Source organism: Heterodontus francisci, chromosome 5, assembly GCF_036365525.1.
Source record: "Heterodontus francisci isolate sHetFra1 chromosome 5, sHetFra1.hap1, whole genome shotgun sequence".
NCBI lineage: Eukaryota > Metazoa > Chordata > Chondrichthyes > Heterodontiformes > Heterodontidae > Heterodontus > Heterodontus francisci.
Window position 1 is genome coordinate 34,301,421 of NC_090375.1, and position 20,950 is coordinate 34,322,370.

Genomic DNA, 20,950 nt, shown 5'->3' on the forward strand with positions numbered 1-20,950 from the left:
AGACCTGAAAAGTTAACTGTTTCTCTTTCCACAAATGCTGCCAGACCTGCTGAGTATTTCTAGCACTTCATTGTTCTTTTGTTCAAGAAAAGAAACTCGAGTGATTATTGGCTTCCTTGCTACCATTTGTTTACTTGTTCATCTCCTACTTTTTGGACCTTGCTTGCAACTTACAATGAAATTAGCTACGGACGAAGAAAAATGCACCGTGCAGAGGGTTCCATTGTCATGACGACACGCAGGCTTGGTCAGGCGTGTATAACTGTGCCTTTACACCAGCCACCACTGTTAAATAATAAACTATACCTCCTATTTTGACATCATCTGCAACACCACTCCTCCAGGTCTGTATCCAGATAATTAATATATACTGAACGGACATGGCCCTCAAACTGAACTCAGTGGTAGACCATTACCAACCGCCATTAAAAAAATTGCCCAACTCCAACTCTGTTTTATCTCTAAAAAAAAATTAATTCCCATTTTCTATCCTCCCACTAATTTTACAACATTTACATTAGTAGAGAAAAGTCTTGTTAAAGACTTTCTTGAAGTCCACATACACTGTATCTGCCCCTCTGCCATGTCGATTACAGAATTCAGTGAGGTTTGTCAAGCACAATAGTTTCTAACCTAATCTGTTCTTTTATTTTCTCTAGCTAGATAGATGGTAATATCAGTCTTACTTCCTTACCACAGACATTAATTAACAGAGTAGCTGTCTCCTTTTTGAAAATGGGTACTGAAGTTGGACACTACCCTGTCTTACAGCACATAAATTGACTCAAATCGAACTCTGAAATTCATCTTAGTCCTGTGCAATTTCCTTCCTGAACTCCCTCAGGACCCAGAGATAAATCACATTGTTTACTGCAGTTGTGTCTTCCTTTAACCGATTTAACTTACCTAGTATTTTCCTTTTATTCAACACAATTGCTCATTTTGTGTTCAACTTCAGGGTTCACTTTTCCAATATCCCTCTTGGCTTTGTTGGCTGTAAAAGCATTTTGGGACATGCCATGAAAGGTGCTAAATAAGAAGACAGATATGAAGTACTTCCTAAATACCCCCAACTTTTTATTCCTGCAGTTTGAGAGTCTGTACTACACTCCCAAATGTAACGAGACCCGAGCCATCTCAGGTTCTTTGGTGCTTTTGATATTTGATGGCCCACCGTACAGACATTTTTTCCCCCCCCACAGAAAGCTGCAGCTTCAAATCTGAGAATGGGAGCTCTGAACACTTGTTCTAAACTCATTCTTGCCTTTCACTACCTCAATCACCTGACTTTCCTCCTCTATCACACAGCAATGTGACTATTCTCACAAAAAAACTCTCTTCTGATGTGTTTGTCTTGATTTCCTTCTCAGAGATTGTAAGCTCAAGCAGGGATAGTGCCATTTCCCACAAACGCATTTGCCAAAGTGCTCAGAACTTGCATTTAGCAGGAATGGCATCACTGTCCCTTCCCTGTGCTACCATTATTGGGATTATTTTAGGTTGTTCCACTTGCATACATCAACTAACCTACTCAGAACTTCTTTCCGCTCTACACTCAATTCCAACATGCAAAATTTCACTTCAGAAGTCCTTATACCACTCATGTAGTTGCTTTCGCTCTCCCAACTCCAGACCCCACTGACAGCATTCTCAACACAAACTGACAAAATACTTGCTTCCAGGTTCAAGACATGGGTTCATGTAATACTTGTAAATAATTTCAAGAAATGTTCTATTTAAAAACATTTAAAAAAAAACTAGACTAGATTTAAACTTTACTATATGTAATAGTTGATAAAAATCATCCAATTTCTAAGTTGCAAAGCTTGTTCATTTACTTACTATACTTCAGGTTGTTGGTGAGTCACCAACAAACACATCCAAGCTAGATTTGTTCACAGCTTGCAGTTGAATCCAGAAAGGCACATGTTACATCAACTGACCAAGGAGAATACATTTGGATTGAGACTTAGTTCTGCAATCAGTTTCATAGGATCAGTGCAGAGTGGTCCACTCAATATGATCATGGCTGATCATCCACTTCAATGCCTTTTTCCTCTCACTATCCTCATATCCCCTTCTGTCACTTGTATTTAGAAATGTGTCAATAGAAGATGGTTGTGGTTGTTGGAGGTCAATCATCTGAGCTCTAGGACATCACCGCAGGAGTTCCTCAGGGTAGTGTCTTGGGCCCAACCATCTTCAGCTGCTTCATCAATGACCTTCCTTCAGTTATAAGGTCAGAAGTGGGGATGTTCGCTGATGATTGCACAATGTTCAGCACCATTCGTGATTCCTCAGATATTGAAGCAGTCCGTGTAGAAATGCAGCAATACCTGGACAATATCCAGGCTTGGGCTGAGAAGTGGCAAGTAACATTCGCGCCACACAAGTGCTGGGCAATGACATCACCAACAAGAGAAAATCTAACCATCTCCCCTTGACATTCAATGGCATTACCATCACTGAATCCCCCACTATCAACATCCTAGGGGCCACCATTGACCAGAAACTGAACTGCAGTAGCCATATAAATACTGTGGCTACAAAAGCAGGTCAGAGGCTAGGAATCCTGCGGCAAGTAACTCACCCCCTGACCCCCCAAAGCCTGTCCACCATCTACAAGGCACAAGTCAGGAGTGTGATGGAATACTCTCCACTTGCCTGGATGGGTGCAGCTCCAACAACACTCAAGAAGCTCGACACCATCCAGGACAAAGCAGCCTGCTTGATTGGCACCCCATCTACAAACATTCGCTCCCTCCACCACCGACACACAGTGGCAGCAGTGTGTACCATCTACAAGATGCACTGCAGCAATACACCAAGGCTTCTTAGACAGCACCTTCCAAACCCACGACCTCTACCAACTAGAAAGGACAAGGGCAGCAAATGCATGGGAACACCACCTGCAAGTTCCCCTCCAAGTCACACACCATCCTGACTTGGAACTATATCGCTGTTCCTTCACTGTCGCTGGGTCCAAATCCTGGAACTCCCTTCCAAGCAGCATTGTGGGTGTGCCTACCCCAAATGGATTGCAGCGGTTGAAGGCAGCAGCTCACCATCACCTTCTCAAGGGCAATTAGGGATGGGCAATAAATGCTGGCCTGGCCAGCGTCACCCACATCACATGAATGAATAAAAAAAAATCTCTGCTTTAAACATACTCAATAACTGAGCTTCCAAAACCCTCTGGGGGAAGAGAATTCCAAAGATTAACAACCCTGAGTAAAAAAAAATTCTCCTCATCGCTGTCCTAAGTGTCTTCCCCCTTATTTTCAAATGCTGTCCCTGGTTCTAGACTCCCCAACCAGGGGAAACATCTTACCTGTATCTACCTTGTCTATCCCTTTAAGTATTTTGTAGGTTTCAATGAGATCACTTCTCATTCTTTGAGATTCCAGAGAATACAGGCCCAGTTTCCCCAATCTCTTTTCATAAGACAGACCCACCATCCGACGAACAAGTCTGGTGAACTTCTGTCGCACTCCCTCCATAGCAATATCATCCTTCCTGGACCAAAACTGCACAGTACTCCAGGTGCAGTCTAACCAAGGTTCTATGCAATTGAAGCAAGATTTCACGACTACTGTTCTCAAATCCTCTTGCGATAAAGGCCAACATACCATTAGCCTTCCTAATTGCTTGCTGCACCTGCAGGTTAGCTTTCACTGACTTATTGACAAGGACATCCAGGTCCCTTTGTACATCTACACTTTCTAATCTCCTACCATTTAAGAAACACTCTGCACATCTATTTCTCATACCAAAGTAGACTGCACAGTGGTGCAGTGGTTAGCACCGCAGCCTCACAGCTCCAGGGACCCGGGTTCGATTCCGGGTACTGCCTGTGTGGAGTTTGCAAGTTCTCCCTGTGTCTGCGTGGGTTTTCTCCGGGTGCTCCGGTTTCCTCCCACAAGCCAAAAGACTTGCAGGTTGATAGGTAAATTGGCCATTATAAATTGTCACTAGTATAGGTAGGTGGTAGGGAAATATAGGGACAGGTGGGGATGTTTGGTAGGAATATGGGATTAGTGTGGGATTAGTATAAATGGGTGGTTGATGTTCGGCACAGACTCGGTGGGCCGAAGGGCCTGTTTCAGTGCTGTATCTCTAATCTAATCTAAAAAAAAAAATCTAGATAACCTCACTTTTCCACATTATATTCCATCTGCCACGTTCTTGCCCACTCACTAAATCTGTCCAAATCCCCTTGAAGCTGCTTTGCATCTTCCTCACAACAAACATTCCCACCTAGTTTTGGGTCATTGGCGAACTTGGAAATATTACATTTGGTCCCCACATCCAAATCATTGATATTGTGAAAGATGTTCACATATCTTTCATTTGGAAAAATATCCTAAATCAATCTATCTTCCTCAAATTAGCTGTGCTGAAATACATTACTGAAATCTATGGTAAATGGAAACATAAAGTCAAGACCATCAAAACCATAATGAGGTTTGCAGGTTAGGCTTGTGACTTCAAATAACAAAAGGAAACGGTCAGCAGTCACCTGCTAACATTGCCAATTTGCAATAACCCAATATAGCTGTTTCGGCATTTTTCAACATAGCCAAGCGTCATTTCTGTATTGGAGTATCTTCTACAGCTAAATAATTTTGATCAGGAGTCACATGCAATAACACGACCACAAAACCTTTGCCCGATTCAAGCTAAAGAGTCACAGGTTTCACAAAGCATCCACCACTTCCTAAATCTTGTTTTCGGTGCAGATTAGATTAGATTAGAGATACAGCACTGAAACAGGCCCTTCGGCCCACCGAGTCTGTGCCGACCATCAACCACCCATTTATACTAATCCTACACTAATCCCGTATTCCTACCAACATCCCCACCTGTCCCTGTATTTTCCTACCACCTACCTATACTAGGGGCAATTTATAATGGCCAATTTACCTACCAACCTGCAAGTCTTTTGGCTTGTGGGAGGAAACCGGAGCACCCGGAGAAAAGCCACGCAGACACAGGGAGAACTTGCAAACTCCACACAGGCAGTACCCAGAATCGAACCCGGGTCCCTGGAGCGGTGAGGCTGCGGTGCTAACCACTGCGCCACTGTGCCGCATCAAGAAAACCTTAGCATGGCATATTTCATTAGCTGGGTTTATCTGTTCACTTGTAGACCTACTGGACCATGTCCCTGGGATTAAATGGAAAAGTGTGCTTTTTTTTGTAAAAAAAAAGGACAAATACAAATTTCAGCTGACAATACATTTATTGGGCTAATTAGTGTCGAAAGCATTGGTTGAGATTGAATTATGTAACAATTAAGAGATATGGTACAAGATTACGTATTTCAGTTTTTAGAAATTTTGAGCAAGCTGTGGTACTTTGACAAGTCAGTTACACAACATCTAGATTCAACTGCAAGCAGTAAACAAAACTCGTCTGGGGCTTTGATTGGTGAATTAAAAGCCTGAACCACAAGAAATGAACAAGTTTGAGACCTGAAAACTGATTTTATTGATTAATACGTGCAGAACTTAAATCCAGTCCAGTTAAACAAATTTAGATCATATGCAACAAATAAACATACATCTTACTTGGCCATCACTTGTACTCATCAGGCAATGATTACCAACAACTAAAACGTTGGGTTTTGTAAGTGATTCCTATTGCTTATGAGGTGCAACAATGTAACTGGACTTAGTGTATAGGGAAGTTCTTTAATCTACAGTTTTAAAAAAATCAATGTTATGTTCATTAGGGCTGTTTCAGTATTGTGGCAGGGGTGGAAACCCAACTGGAGATTCAAACAGGGAACTGCAGGAAAGATTGGCATTGATTTGGGAGGCAACACATTCAAGGCTTCAAGAGGCCTCACTTGGTTCCACTATAACTCTCTAATTGTGGCCATAGCATCTCTAGCAATACTTCTCTTCCCATCTGCATAGTTATACCTACTCTACATGCTGCTCCTTGTAACTTCCAGATTCAAGGTCAGCTTCCTGCATATGCTGACAACATTCCCATCCACCCCTCTCAAACCAGTATGATTGGAAATGAAAGGGTAGAACCACAGTGGCGGAGTGGTTAGCACTGCAGCCTCACAGCTCCAGGGACCCAGGTTCGATTCTGGGTACTGCCTGTGCGGAGTTTGCAAGTTCTCCCTGTGACCGTGTGGGTTTTCGCCAGGTGCTCCGGTTTCCTCCCGGAGGAGGAAGACTTGCAGGTGATAGATAAATTGGCTGTTGTAAATTGCCCCTAGTGTAGGTAGGTGGTAGGGAATATGGGATTACTGTAGGGTTAGTACAAATGGGTGGTTGTTGGTAGGCACAGACTTGGTGGGCCGAAGGGCTTGTTTCAGTGCTGTATCTCTAAAATAAAATAAAGTGAGAGCAGGACCATTGAGCGGGAAAACATAGGGGGTGTTGGAGGAGAATGGTGTGGTCAACCACGTTAAAGGTTGCGTGATGTCAAGGAGGGATAATGCACTACAACCACATTTACATAGTGTGTTGCATGAAAGGCAGACACAGATCTGGGAGGCGACAATTGCTGAAGGGGAAGTTGGAGGTAGTATGATTATGGATGGATGGTGGATTTTTTTTTTTTTGAGGGAGTCATTTACACCCAGTTTGAGAAATAGTTAAATAACTTGAGCTGACCACTTTGATGAAGATGGGAACAGAAGTATTGCTAGAGATGCTATGGCTACAATTATAGCGGACTAAAGAACTGCCCGATACAGTAACTCCAGTTGCATTGTTACACCTCAAACAATAGGAATCTCACTTTCAAAACGCAACATATTAGCAGTTGGTAATCATTCCCTGATGAAGGGCACAAGTGATGGCCATACAAAACATACAATTCAAACTACTGAAATGGACCATTTCCCCCCCCCCCCCCCCCTCCAAAGAAAAATTGGCACACACTTTTCAGTAAATATGGGAAAATTTACATTACAGGAGATGGGGCCTGCAACATTGCACAAAGATTGATAGAATTGTGAGCAGACCTATTATTGGGGTGGTACAATCCAATATGGGATGTACTGAGTTATTTGAACTTAGCTAGAATGGCAGCATGTCGTTACAATTAATCTATCACTATCCAATAACCCCACGCAGAAGTTGATTTTGGTGAGGTTTGAGCACTGCAAGTCTTCAAACAGCCTGCAAACATAGCCTTCCTTAGGCTTACATTTGAAGACTATCCAATTGGGCAAGTTAACAGAGGTCACTTCCCAGTAAGCCATATATCCTCAAAGATTGCCATAGGATAAAAAGCAGTCAACTACAATGTTCAATGTATGTGGAAAAATCAGCAGGCTAAGTTTCACGTAACTCAAAATAGTCATACAACAATCAAATGATGAAATCAGCACTAGATTTTACACACATCAGTGTCATAAGAGTCGTACAGCATAGAAACAGGCCAGGCCCGTCAGCCCACCACGTCCATGCCGACCATAATGCCCATCTATACTAATCCCACCTGCCTGCATTAATTCCATATCCCTCTATGCCTTGCTCATTCAAGTACCTGTCCAGATGCCTCTTAAATGTCACTACTGTACCTGCCTTCACCACCTCCTCTGGCAGCTCGTTCCAGATACCCACTATTATGTGGGTGAAAAATTTACCCCTTTGATCCCCTTTAAACCTCCTCCCTCTCACCTTAAATCTATACCCTCTAGTTTTAGTCACCCCTACCATGGGAAACGGACTCTGGCTATCTACCCCATCTATGCCTCAATTTTATATACCTCTATCATGTCCCCTCTCAGCCTCCTTCGCTCCTGGGAAAACAGACCCAGCCTATCCAATCTTTCTTTATAACTCAAGCCCTCCAAACCAGGAAACAACCTTGTGAATCTTTTCTGCACCCTCTCTAGCTTAATCACATCTTTCCTGTAGCGCGGCAACCAGAACTGCACACAGTACTCCAAATGCGGCCTAACCAGCGTTATGTACAACTGTAACATGACGTCCCAACTCTTGTACTCAATGCCTCGGCCGATGAAGGCAAGCATGCCATATGCCTCTTCACCACCCTGTCTACCTGCGTTGCCACTTTCAGGGAACTATGTACTTGCACCCCAAGGTCTCTCTGCTCAACACTCCCCAGAGCCCTGCCATTCACTGTATATGTCCTGCCCTGGTTTAACTTCCCAAAATGCATCACTTCACACTTGTCTATGTTAATTCCATTTGCCACTCCCCCAGTTGATCTATATCCTGTTGTAACCTTAGACAACCTTCTTCACTGTCCACTATACCACCAATTTTGCTGTCATCTGCAAACTTACTAATCATGCCCCTTACATTCACATCCAAGTCATTCATATATATGACAAACAGAGGGCCTGCAGCACACCACTGGTCACCGGCCTCCAATCTGAAAAACAACCCTCTACCACCCTCTGCCTCCTATCACCGAGCCAATTTTATATCCAATTTGCTAGCTCACCCTGGATCCCATGTGTTTGAACCTTCTGGACCAGCCTACCATGCAGGACCGTGTCAAAGGCCTTGCTAAAGTCCACGTAGACAACATCCATCGCCCTGCCCTCGTCAATCCTCTTGGTCACCTCAAAAAACTCAATCAAATTTGAGAGACATGATTTCCCATGCACAAAGCCGTGCTGACTATCCCTAATTAGACCTTGCCTTTCCAAATGCATATAAATCCTGTCTCAGAATCCCTTCCAATAACTTTCCCACCACTGATGCAAAGCTCACCGGCCTGTAGTTCCCTGGCTTACCCCTGCTGCCCTTCTTAAATAAAGGCACAACATTAGCTATCCTCCAGTCTTCCGGTAGCTCACCCGTGGCTAACAATGATACAAAAATCTCTGCCAGGGCCCCAGCAATCTCCTCCCTTGCTTCCCATAGCATCCTAGGATACACCTGGTCAGGCCCTGGGGATTTAATCCACTTTAATGCACTTCAAAACCTCCTCCTTTGTAATGTTGATATGCTCCAGGATATTGGTGTTCCCTCCTTTGAACTCACTAGCTTCCATGACCTTCCCCACAGTAAATACAGACGAGAAGTATTCATTTAAGACCTTGCCCATTTCCCGTGGCTCCACACACATTACCACACGGATCCCTAAGGGGACCTAATCTCTCCCTAGCTACCCTTTTAGTCTTAATATACTTAGAATCTTTTAGGATTCTCCTTTATCTTATCTGCCAGGGAAATTTCCTTAAGTGTACTCCTACATCCCCTATACCCCGAGGGACCTGCTTGATCCCAGCTGCCTATACCGGACATATGCCTCCTTCTTTGTCCTGACCAGACCCTCAACATCCCTAGTCAACCAAGGTTCCTTAAACTTGCCAGTCTTGCAGGAACGTGCCAGCTCTGAACTCTTCCTGCACTACCTGCCCGCGCCCACTATTCCGTCTGGTGGTCACCCATCCCTTTTCTGCCTGTGCAGCCATTACCTGCGGTGTGACCACCTCACTAAGTCTCAATGCTTATTTTCACAATACGTCAAATTATGATACCAGCCACAAAACAAAAAAAAAAAACTGCTTTAAAAAGAGTAAAAGAGCACATCTAAATTTATAACAGCACTGGATTGGACCTCTTGGCCAAATCACATACCTTTCCTCAGCTGAAATGGTTAGACAGTGCTTATCCGATTGAGTATTCAAAACACCAAGTCACCGACTTCAGAACATCTTGAAAATTTAAAACAAAGGGGCTGGAAAACAACATTCCACAACACTCAACGTTGGCTAAAATATCAACATTTTCTTGAATATGTTAATATTTATAAATAACAGGTGCTAGTAGGTTGCTGCAGAACTGTCAACCACCTAAAAAAAAAAGTTTTAGATTGCAACTGGATTAGGCAGTTGTAATGATGATAGACCAAGAGCTGTGAATGCACTAGAGCTATCAAGTTCTTAATGTTTTCATATATATCAACGCAGGGGTGTAATTGCAAATAAAATCACAGCATTAGGGGCTAGAGGGGACCATTTTCCTGGGTTCATAGTTAAGACTTTCAAAAAAAAGTATAGAAAAAGTGATCAGAAATACCTCTGTAGTATACACACAATTATGACATTAAATTTGTACACTGACCATCTGAAAAACAAATCACAATGAATTCCTTGCTTCTGAATTCACAATCTAACCAGTGCAGTTAGAATCAATCATAAAACACTGTTGCTTATTGGACAACATTGAAAATGTTGTCCAGGTACACCCTCTTTGCACAAAGACAGGATGACTAACCCAGCCAATTGGTCTTCTCTCAGATTGGAAGAGAGACTGTGAGGAGGTGATTGCATTCTACAAGCAGGAGATGGCTGCAGACCTGATCACATTCTTCATGCAGGCCAAGATACAAGAGCTCAAATGTAAATGGGGTGAGGATAGCAGCCCAGTTTTTGTTTCAGATTCCCAGCATCTGCAGTATTTTGCTCGTCAACTGTACACGCCATTTGTTCTCAGGACATGAGACACAGGCAAGGCAACTTCGTTACATGCGAACATACATACGAATATATGAATTAGGAGCAGGAATAGGCCACTCGGTCCCTCGAGTCTGCTCCGTCATTCAACAAGATCATGGCTGATCTGATTGCAACCTCAAATCCACATTCTCACCTTCCCGATAACCTTTTACCCCCCTTGCTCAAGAATTTATCTACTTCTGCCTTAAAATATTCAAAACTCTGCTTTCACTGCCTTTTGAGGAAGAGATTCATGACCCTCAAAAAATTTATGATGTCTTAAATGGGAAACCCCTTATAGTTAAGCAGTGACCCCCCTAGTTCTAGATTCTCCCACAAAAAGAAACATCCTTTCTGCATCCACCCTATCAAGACTCCTCTTACACTTCTAAATTCCAGCAGATACAAGCTTCGCTTGTCCAACTTTTCCTCACAAGACAACCCACCCATTCCAGGTATTAGTCTAGTAAACCTTCTCTGAACTACTTCCAATGCATTTACATCCATTCTTAAAATAAGGTCAATACTGTACACAGCTCCAGATGTGGTCTCACCAATGCCTTGCATAACTGAAGCATAATCTCAATATTTTGAGTTCAATTCCCCCTTGCAATAAACAGTAACATTCTATTAGCTTTCCTAATTGCTTGCTGTACCTGCATACTAACTTTTGCGATTCATGCATCAGGACACCCAGATCCCTCTGCATCGCAGAGCTCTGCAATCTCTCACCATTTAGATAATATGCTTTTTTATTCTTCCTGCCACAATGGACCATTTCACATTTTCCCACAATATACCCCATTGTAACCTCCTTATGTCCTCTTCACAATTTATTATCCTGCCTATCTTTGTCTCATCAGCAAATTTAGCAACCATACCTGCAGTCCCTTCATCCAAGTCATTTATATAAAATGTAAAATGATGCCCCAGCATGCCACTCATTACATCTTGCCAACCCGAAAATGACTCATTTATGCCTACTGTTTCCCATTAGCTAGCTAATCTCTATCCATATGTTACCCCCTACACCATGAGTTTTTATTTTCCACAATAACGTTTGATGTAGCAACTTATCAAATCATAGTCATAGAGTCAGAGTGAAACAGCACAAAAACAGGCCCTTCGACCAATCGTGCCTGTGCCGGCCTTCAAGTAAATATCTATTCTAATCCCATTTTCGAGCACTTAGCCCTTAGCCTTGTTTGCTATAGCATTTCAAGTGTTCATCTAAATACTTCTCAAATGTTGTGAGGGTTCCTGCCTCTACCACCCCTTCAGGCAGAGTGTTCCAGATTCCAACCAGCCTCTGGGTGAAAATAATTTCTCAAATCCTCTCTAAACCCCCTGCCTCTTACCTTAAGTCTATGCCCCCAGTTATTGACACCTCCACTAAGGGAAAAAGTTTCTTCCTAGCTACCCTATCTACGCCCCTCATAATTTTGTATACCTCAAATCAGGTCTCCCCTCATCCTTCTCTGCCCAAGGAAAACAACCCTAGCCTATCTAGTCTCTCTTCATAGCCGAAATGCTCCAGCCTAGGCAACATCCTGGTGAATCTCCTCCGCACCCTCTCCAGTGCAATCACATCCTTCCTAAAGCGTGGTGACCAGGACTGTACACCAGCTGTGGCCTAACTATCGTTTTACACAGTTCCATCATAACTTCCCTGCTCTTACATTCTGTGCCTGGGCTAATAAATGAAAGTATCCCATATGCCTTCCTAACCACCTTATCTACCTGTGCTGCTGCCTTCAGTGATCTATGGACAAGTACACCAAGGTCCCCCTGTACTTCCTAGGGTCCTACCATCCATTGTATATTCCTTTGCCTGGTTAGTCCTCCCAAAATGCATCACCTCACATTTCTCAGGATTAAATTCCATTTGCCACTGCTCTGCCCATCTTACCAGCCCATCAATATTGTCCTGTAATCTAAGGCTTTCCTCCTCACTATTTACGACACCAATTTTTGTGTCATCTGCGAACCTACTGATCATACTCCTGCATATCTTCTAGAAATCTAAGTACAGTACATCCACCGGTTCCCCTTTATCCACAGCACGTTACTTCAAAAAACTCCAATAAATTGGTTAAACATGATTTCCCTTTCACAAAACCATGTTGTCTCTTATGGATTACCTTGAATTTTTCTAACTGCCCTGCAATTAGATTTTTTAATAGCTTCTAATATTTTCCCTATGACAGATGTTAAGCTAACTGGCTTGTAGTTTCCTACTTTCTCTCTTCATTCGCTATTTTCCAATCTAATGGAACCTTCCCCGAATCCAGGGAATTTTGGAAAATTAAAACCAACACATCAACTAGCTCACCAGCTACTTCTTTTAAGACCCTAAGGTGAAATCCATCAGGACCCTGGGACTCATCAGCCCGCAACTTCGACAATTTGCTCAATATCACTTCCCTGGTGACTAATTTTCCTCGAGTTCCTCCCTCCCTTCCATTTCCTGATTTACAACTACTTCTCAGATGTTACTTGTATCCTCTAGTGAGGACCGATGTAAAATACCCATTCAATTCATCTGCCATCTCCTTATTTTCCATTATTAATTCCCCAGACTCACTTTCTATAGGACCAATGCTCACTTTATTAACTCTTTAAAAATATCTATAGAAACTCTTACTATCTGCTCTATTTCTAGCTAGCTTTCTCTCGTACTGCAATTTTTCCCTTATTAATCTTAGTCATTCTTTGCTGTTTTTTTATATTTTGTCCAATCTTCTGACCTACCACCCATCTTTGCACAATTGTATGCTTTGCCCATCCCTAACTGCTCCAAGGTGGTACTGAGTCTTCTTTCTGTTGCTATTCTTAGGTTGATAGTGGTTCAAAAGTGATATAAAGCAAACTGTTATGTTCTGGATGATATCAAGCTTCTGTAGTTTTGTTGTGGCTGCACCCATCCAAGTGAATGATGAATATTCCATCACTTTCTTGATTTGAGCCTTCCTGTGGTGATGGGTCAGGAAGAGATGCAATTGTAATAGATTGTTATTAAGCTTCTAGTAAGAATGACACTCAAGATGCAGTGATGCAGGATGTGATGTTGGTACTGTTGCAGGTTGGGGGGAGTGGACACAAAATAGGTGGTCACATTTTCCAACACATCACTTATCAGCCCAAGCCTGGATATCATCTCCATCCTTCTACAGGCTGCCAATGGCTGCTTTATGAGTTGCAAGAGGAGCTGACACTGAAATGAACAAAACAGCCCTGATCCTAACTTCATGGAGGAAAAGTCATTGAAGATGGTTGGGTCAAGGATACTTCCCTCGCGTGGTGCAATAGTTGGCACAGTATTCAGTTTCCATTTGCAACACCTCATCTGATGAAGCAAGATATGAACAACATTCAGACAGGAGTTTATTTATTTATTTAGAGATACAGCACTGAAACAGGCCCTTCGGCCCACCAACAACCACCCATTTATACTAATCCTACACTAATGCCATATTCCTACCACATCCCCACCTGTCCCTATATTTCCTACCACCTACCTATACTAGGGACAATTTATAATGGCCAATTTACCTACCAACCTGCAAGTGTTTTGGCTTGTGGGAGGAAACCGGAGCACCCGGAAGAAACCTACGCAGACACAGGGAGAACTTGCAAACTCCACACAGGCAGTACCCAGAATTGAACCCAGGTCGCTGGAGCTGTGAGGCTGTGGTACTAACCACTGCGCCGCCCCAATTGATAAGTAACATTCGCACCATGCAAGTGTCAGGCAATGACCATCTCGCACAAGTGTCTAACCATCTTCCCTTCACATTCAATGGCATTACCATCACTAAATTTTCTTCCCACCTAATTAATACTCTTCAGGGGTCACCCCACTGGCCATAAACTTAAATGGAACAATCAAGTATGGTAGCTAGAAAAGCAGGCCAGAGGTTGGGAATTCTTCAGCAAGTAACTCACCACCTAACTTCCCAAAGCCTTACCCACCATCTACAAGGCACAATTCAGTTCGCCTCCATGAGTGCAGCTCCAGTAGCACTCTAAGCTCAATGCTATAGGACAAAGCAACCCATTTGATTGGTACCCCATCCAACACCTTAACCATTCATTCCTTCCACCACAGGCATACCATGGCTGCAGTGTGTACCATCTACAAGATGTAATGCAGCAACTTACCAAGGCTTCTTTGGCAACACATCTCAAACCCACAACCTTTACCACTTAGAAGGACGAGGACAACAGGCACATGGGAATAGCACCACCTGCAAATTCCAAAGTCTCATTCCATCCTGACTTGGACCCACAATCAGCATTCATTCATTACTAGGTCAAAATCTTGGAACTTCCCAACAGCACTGTGGGTGCACATTCACCACAAGGATTGCAACAGTTCAAGTCAGCAGCTCACTATCTTCAAGGGCAATTAGGATGATCAATAAAATACTGTCCTTTCCACGACGCCCACGGGATAATAAAAAGTTGCAATAATAAAAAGCAAAATACTGCAGGTGCTGGAAATACTCAACAGGTTAGGCAGCATCTATGGAGAGAGAAGCAAAGTTAACATTTCAGGTCTGTGACCTTTCATCAGAACTGGCAGAGGTTAGAAAAGTATTAGGTTTTAAGCAAGTGAAGGGGGTGAGGTGGGGAGAAAGAGAACAAAATGGGGAAGTGTGTGATAGGACAGAGGGCAGGAGAGAATAAATAACAAAAGATGTCACAGGACAAAGGCAAACAGTGTTAATGGTTGTGGTGAAAAACAAAGCACTAGTCCAGAGAGAGTGTTAACAGCGGAATAATCAGCTCTGTCCAAAAGAACATGAAAAACCAAGTTTAAGGCAGGAACATAGTTAAAAAAAATTTTAAAAAATTAAAAGCCGGTCATGCTCTGAAATTGTTAAACTCAAATGTTGAATCTGGAAGGCTGTAGAGTGCCTAATCAAAAGATCAGGTGCTGCTCCTCAAGCTTGCCCACTGGAACAGACCAACAGAAATATGGGCATGAGAGCAGGTTGGCGAGTTGAAATGGCAAGCAACCAGAAGCTCGGGGTCATGCTTTTGGATTGAGCGAAGGTGTTCTGCAAAGCGGTTACCCAATCTCTGTTTAGTCTCCCCAATGTAGAGGCGACTGCATGGAGTGGCAAACACAGCATACTACATTGAAAGAAGTAAATCTCTGCTTCACATGGAAGGAGTGTTTGGGGCCTTGGATGGTGAGGAGAGGGGAGGCAAGAGGGCGACTGCATGGGAAGATGTCGTGGGAAGGTGACAAGTTGTCAGGGTGATGGAGGAGTGGACCAGGGTGTTGCGGAGGGAACAATCCCTTCAGAATGCATACAGGGAAGGGAATGATGTGTTTGATGGTGGCAGAAATGGCACCACTTCTTTTAGGGATGCAGATGTAACACTCAAGAAGCTAGAAACCAACAAACCCAAAACAGAAGGAGATGACAAATGGGATAGGTATGGTAGGAGAGGGATGGCATGGTAAGGAATTTAAAGTACTGTTGCAATGATACTAATTGCACTGCAAACGTTTTGCAGGTCTCTGCTAGGATGGAGTGCAAGAACTCAAATTTACTTCAACAGCACTTTCCAGCCCTGCCAAATCTACCTAAAAAGGACAAGCTGCAATATCAAGGGAAGACCAGCACCAAGTTCTCTTTGAAGAGACACACCATTCTGACTTGGAGATCTCTGTTCATCATTGGTGTCAATACCCAGGAATTACCGACCTAACACCATATTGGAAGCACCCTCACCAAAGGGACTGCAGCAGTTCAAGATGGCCCACCATGACGGTTTAGGGTAAGCAAGGTTGAGCAAAAAATTAAGACTTGTCAGTAGCACCCATATCCCATGACCCTTTTAAAAAGGACCATGACAATGGGGATATTGTAACTGGCATCAGTTCCTGTGTGTGAGTATTGAAAGATAGATGAAAATCAATGTTATGTTCTGTAAAATTACATGTATACACATCAGGACAGGCCAAAACTCAGCTTGATGCACCTTATGGTGCCAATAGCATGGCCAGCAGTACCAAAATGAAAAAAATCCATTATCCTACAATGTCTAATGTATTGCATTGCACTAGGCAGGAGTCCTTCCATTTCAGTATCCCCCATATCCTTAGCAATGTCAGACACCAAAAGTTCTACAACTGTTACATGGAAAGAGTCATATCAGACACACTTCCATCATTAACATACAATTTACATATGCCATTCAAGTACAGGCAGACATGAAGAATGTGTCACTTTTTAAGTGGAAAATTTCAGATCAGTGCTAATCTCATTGTGCTGGACGGGGGTAGGGAGGAAAATCAGGTTGGGGACAATTATTTTGAGACAGAGCAGATGTTGGAGAACAGCTGGAATGGGCCCTGGCACAATTCTAATTCTCACCCCGAATTTGAGGGTTGGTGAAAAAGGAAATAAAGGGGGAAACATTTGGGTAAAAGGAGTATTTCAGTTAACATATGAAATCTTAATACAATTTTTGTAACTGTAAATTTTGCATCAAGACACACTTAGGATCGAGTGTGGTCAAAGTAGAAAATACTTGAATCAGCAATTATGAGTTCTAGAAGCTGCTGTGAACATACATAGCATACTTAAGTACATGGATCACAGCACCACAGAAAAATTGACAAGTGGGTTAGAACAATTAATATCTCATTCAGAATACATATTTAACAATTGCTGCATAAGCACATAGATGAGAAAAAACACACTTGGAGTAGAGAATATACTGCCATCATGCACCCAAAAAATGCAAACATCCTTGATTCGGCAAGTGCTGGAGTGGAATTCTTAACTTGGGTTTTACCCAATGAACACAAAATTAATTAGCACTCTCCTGACTTAGTACGTCTTATTTAAGTGGCCACTGAATGACGTAATAAGTAGGTCTACTTCAATTACACTGTGCCTTGCCAGAAAGTAAAACAGAACTTAACCTTCAGTAACCCACTTTCCATTTTACAGATCATGTAGCTTGCTCAAGCACAGTTCAATCCCTTTACTATGTTATGCCACAACTTAAGCACATTAAACCACTGTATATTTGTCAACATTCCAGCTAAATAGCATGCATTAAACTACCTCTTCGAATTGCATATTTAAAAAGGAAGTTTTCTTTTAACAAGAACCAGAATGGACCTGAGAGACTAGAGTCACTCATCTTCACTTGGTATAAAACAAAATCCATGAAGTGGAAAAGTATGTTATTTACACATTACAGTATTAAACTAAACTACAAAAACAATGAGTTATGACATAAGCACTAGCATTGGAGCAGCCACGCCATCAAGTTCAGGGAAATTCGAACTAAAGACATGCAGTCATTACGTCTACTGAAAGTGCATCAAGTCTACCTAGATCCATATTTATTCAAATTGGCTTATCCATAAAAATAAAGTTGGAAAAGCTACAAACTGCAACTCCGTTTTGCCTTCACAATTTAGAACAGAACACCGATTTAAACCTAGTTAATGGGCACATCTTTTATCCGCTATGCAAGAATTGTCCTCAATCTTTAATATACCTGCAGGTTTTCCCACTTGTGCAACGTGCCAGTTTGTCAGTCTTTCCCTCCCATTCATTTCAAACAGACATGAAAATTGCAGGCGCTGAAGCCAGCTGCTCCTCAATCCGGTTTTCAGTTTAAAAAAAAAACCTTTATAGTATTCAAGAGACTAATTGCTTGAAAGCCAACAATTAAGCTATGCGCACAAAATTCAGTCAAGAGCTACAATAAATTAATGCATCTTTTCTATTTCCAGATACTGACTCATGTATTACTAGCTTTTTTTTGCTTTTGTTTCAGATTTCGAGTTTCATTTTTATTTGTGAAGAGAATCTTTGGCTGAGAGAAGTTTGGGTGGGGGGTGGGGAAATAAAATATGCTTATCAAGTCACAATTTATTTCCTCATTTTATATATATATTGAATGTCAAATCTAAATCATTTGAGTCACCAAGTAGGATACACAAACTGCCTGGGGAGTGAACAGTGAACTGCCAGATTTAAAAAAACTTTCACTAATAATAAAATGAACTTTAAGGCAGACTACCAAGGCCTAGGCATCGACATAGTTAGATACATCACTTAATATCTGACACCTAGTCTAGAACAAAAAAAAAAGGGACCAATTTAACCACAATATACCATAAAAGTTTGAACAATTTAATCCGCTGAATGTAGTTTTCAGATCAGTGTCATAAAACTAGGTTCATAAACAGATCTCATGATATGCTCCAATGTACTTCTTATCCCATCGCCTCACCATCATAAAAAGTATGCATAACACAAGAAATGGGAGGAGTAGGCCATTCAGCCCCTCAAGCCTGCCCCACCATTCAATAAGATCATGGCTGATCTGTCCCAGGCCTCAACTCCTCTTTCGGGCCTGCTCTGCATAACCTTCGACTCAGATTTCAAACATCTATCTACCTCTTCCTTAAATACATTTAGTGATCCAGCCTCCACAACTCTGAGGTAGAGAATTCCAGAGATTCAGAAGAAATTCCTTCGCATCTCAGTTTTAAATGTGTGACCCCTTATTCTGTAACTACGTCCCCTAGTTCGAGATGCTCCCACCAGTAGAAACATATTCTCAACGTCTGCCCTGTCAAGCCCCCTTAGAATCTGGTATTTCTAGAAGATCACCTCTCATTCTCCTAAACTCCAATGAGTAAAGGCCTAACCGGTTTAGCTGTTCCTGATAAGTCAACCCCTTCATCCCAGGAATCAGTCTAGTGAACCTTTTCTGAACTGCCTCCAATGCTAGTACATCCTTGGTTAAATACAGGGACCAAAACTGTACATGGTACTCCAGGTGTGACCTCACCAACACCCTGTACAGTTGTAACAAGACTTCCCTATTTTTTTTTTTATAAACTAACCTCCTAGCAACAAAGGTCAAAATTCCATTAGCCTTCCTAATTACTTGTTGCACCTGCATGCTACCTTTCTGTGTAGCATGTACAAGAACACCCAGATCCCTCTGTACTGCAGTATTTCTCCATCTAAATAATCTGCCTTTTTATTCTTCCTACCAAAGTGCATGACCTCACACTTTCCCACATTGAACACCATCTGCCAAGTTTTTGCCCACTTACTCAACCTAATTATATCCCTTTGCAGATTCCTTCTGTCCTCCCACCTATTTTTGTCTCATCAGCAAATTTGGATATATTACACTCTGCCCCCTACAAGTCATTAATATCGATAGTAAATAATTGAGGCCCCAGGACTAATACTTGTGGCACTCCACTAGTTACATCTTTCCAACCTGAAAAAGACTCATTAATCCCGACACTCTGTCTGAGAGTTAACCAATCCTCAATCCATGCTAATACATTACTCCCAATACAGTGAGCTCCTATCTTGTGCAATAATCTTATGCGACACCTTATCGAATGCCTTCTAGAAATCCAAATATACTACATCTACCGGCTCCCCTTTAATCAACTGCACTGGTTATACCCCCAAAGAACTCTAGCAAATTTGCCAAATATAATTTCCCATTCACAAAACCATGTTGACTGTTTGATTGCGTTAAGCTTTTCTAAATGTCCTATTTCTTCCTTAATAACGGACTCTAGCATTTTCCCAACGACCGATGTTAGGCTGACTGGCCTATAGTTTCCTGCTTTTTGTCTTCCTCCCTTCTTGAACAGGGGTGTCACATTAGCAGTTTTCCAATCTGCTGGGACCCTCCTGGAATCCAGCAAATTCTAGAATATTTTGACCAATACCTCCACTATCTCTGCAGCCACTTCCTTTAAAACCCTTGGATATAGGCAGATTTATACTTTGTCCTACAGTGAGGCAACTCTTCGGGAGCCTATAGACCACTCCCACCTGTGACTTCTTCCCCCTGCTATTCCTTATTTCCACCCAAACTGATTCCACATCATGATCAATTGCACCAATATCACGACTCACCACCACACTGATACTTTTCTTTATTCAAAGAGCATCCCCACCTCCTTTTCCTTTTTGCCTATTTTTCTAGAACGTCAAATACCCTTCAACATTGAGCTCCCTATTCTTGGTCACCCTGCAACCATGTCTAATAGCTATCAAGTCATATTCATTTATTTCTATTTGTGCCGTCAACTCATCTATCTTGTTACAAATGCTGCATGCATTCAGATAAAGAGCCTTAAGCTTTCACTTTTTACCGTTACTACTCATTCTGGTTCTAACTTCTGCTGCACTCCTCTGCCTATATTTTCTGCCCCTTCCTGTCACACTTTGACCACCATTCGCCTCTTCACTACCCTGCACCTCTGCTCTCTCATTTCTTTGAGTTTTTAAACTTCAATTGAACCCTTCTTCCCCACCCCCCCTTCCACACTAATTAGTTTAAAGTCCTATCTACAATCCTAGTTATACGATTCGCCAGGACACTGTTCCCAACATGGTTCAAATGATGCCCGTCCCAATGGGACAGCTGTCTCCTTCCCCAGTACTGGTGCCAGTTCCCCATGAATAGGAACCCATTTCT

The 20,950-nt window shown here is 42.3% G+C and overlaps 1 protein-coding gene across 8 annotated transcripts in view; it reads right to left on the minus strand.

Moving 5' to 3' along the window:
* Positions 1-20,950, minus strand: part of LOC137369807 (solute carrier family 45 member 4-like) — a 120,898-nt gene that overhangs the window by 62,919 nt on the left and 37,029 nt on the right. Inside the window, exon 1 of one of the 8 annotated variants that reach the window (XM_068031330.1) lies at positions 907-994. The exons of the other annotated variants lie outside the window; for them this stretch is intronic. The gene's annotated coding sequence lies outside the window, so the exon portion shown is untranslated. Of the gene's footprint in view, positions 1-906; positions 995-20,950 lie in introns of those variants that run through there. 8 annotated transcript variants of the gene reach the window in all.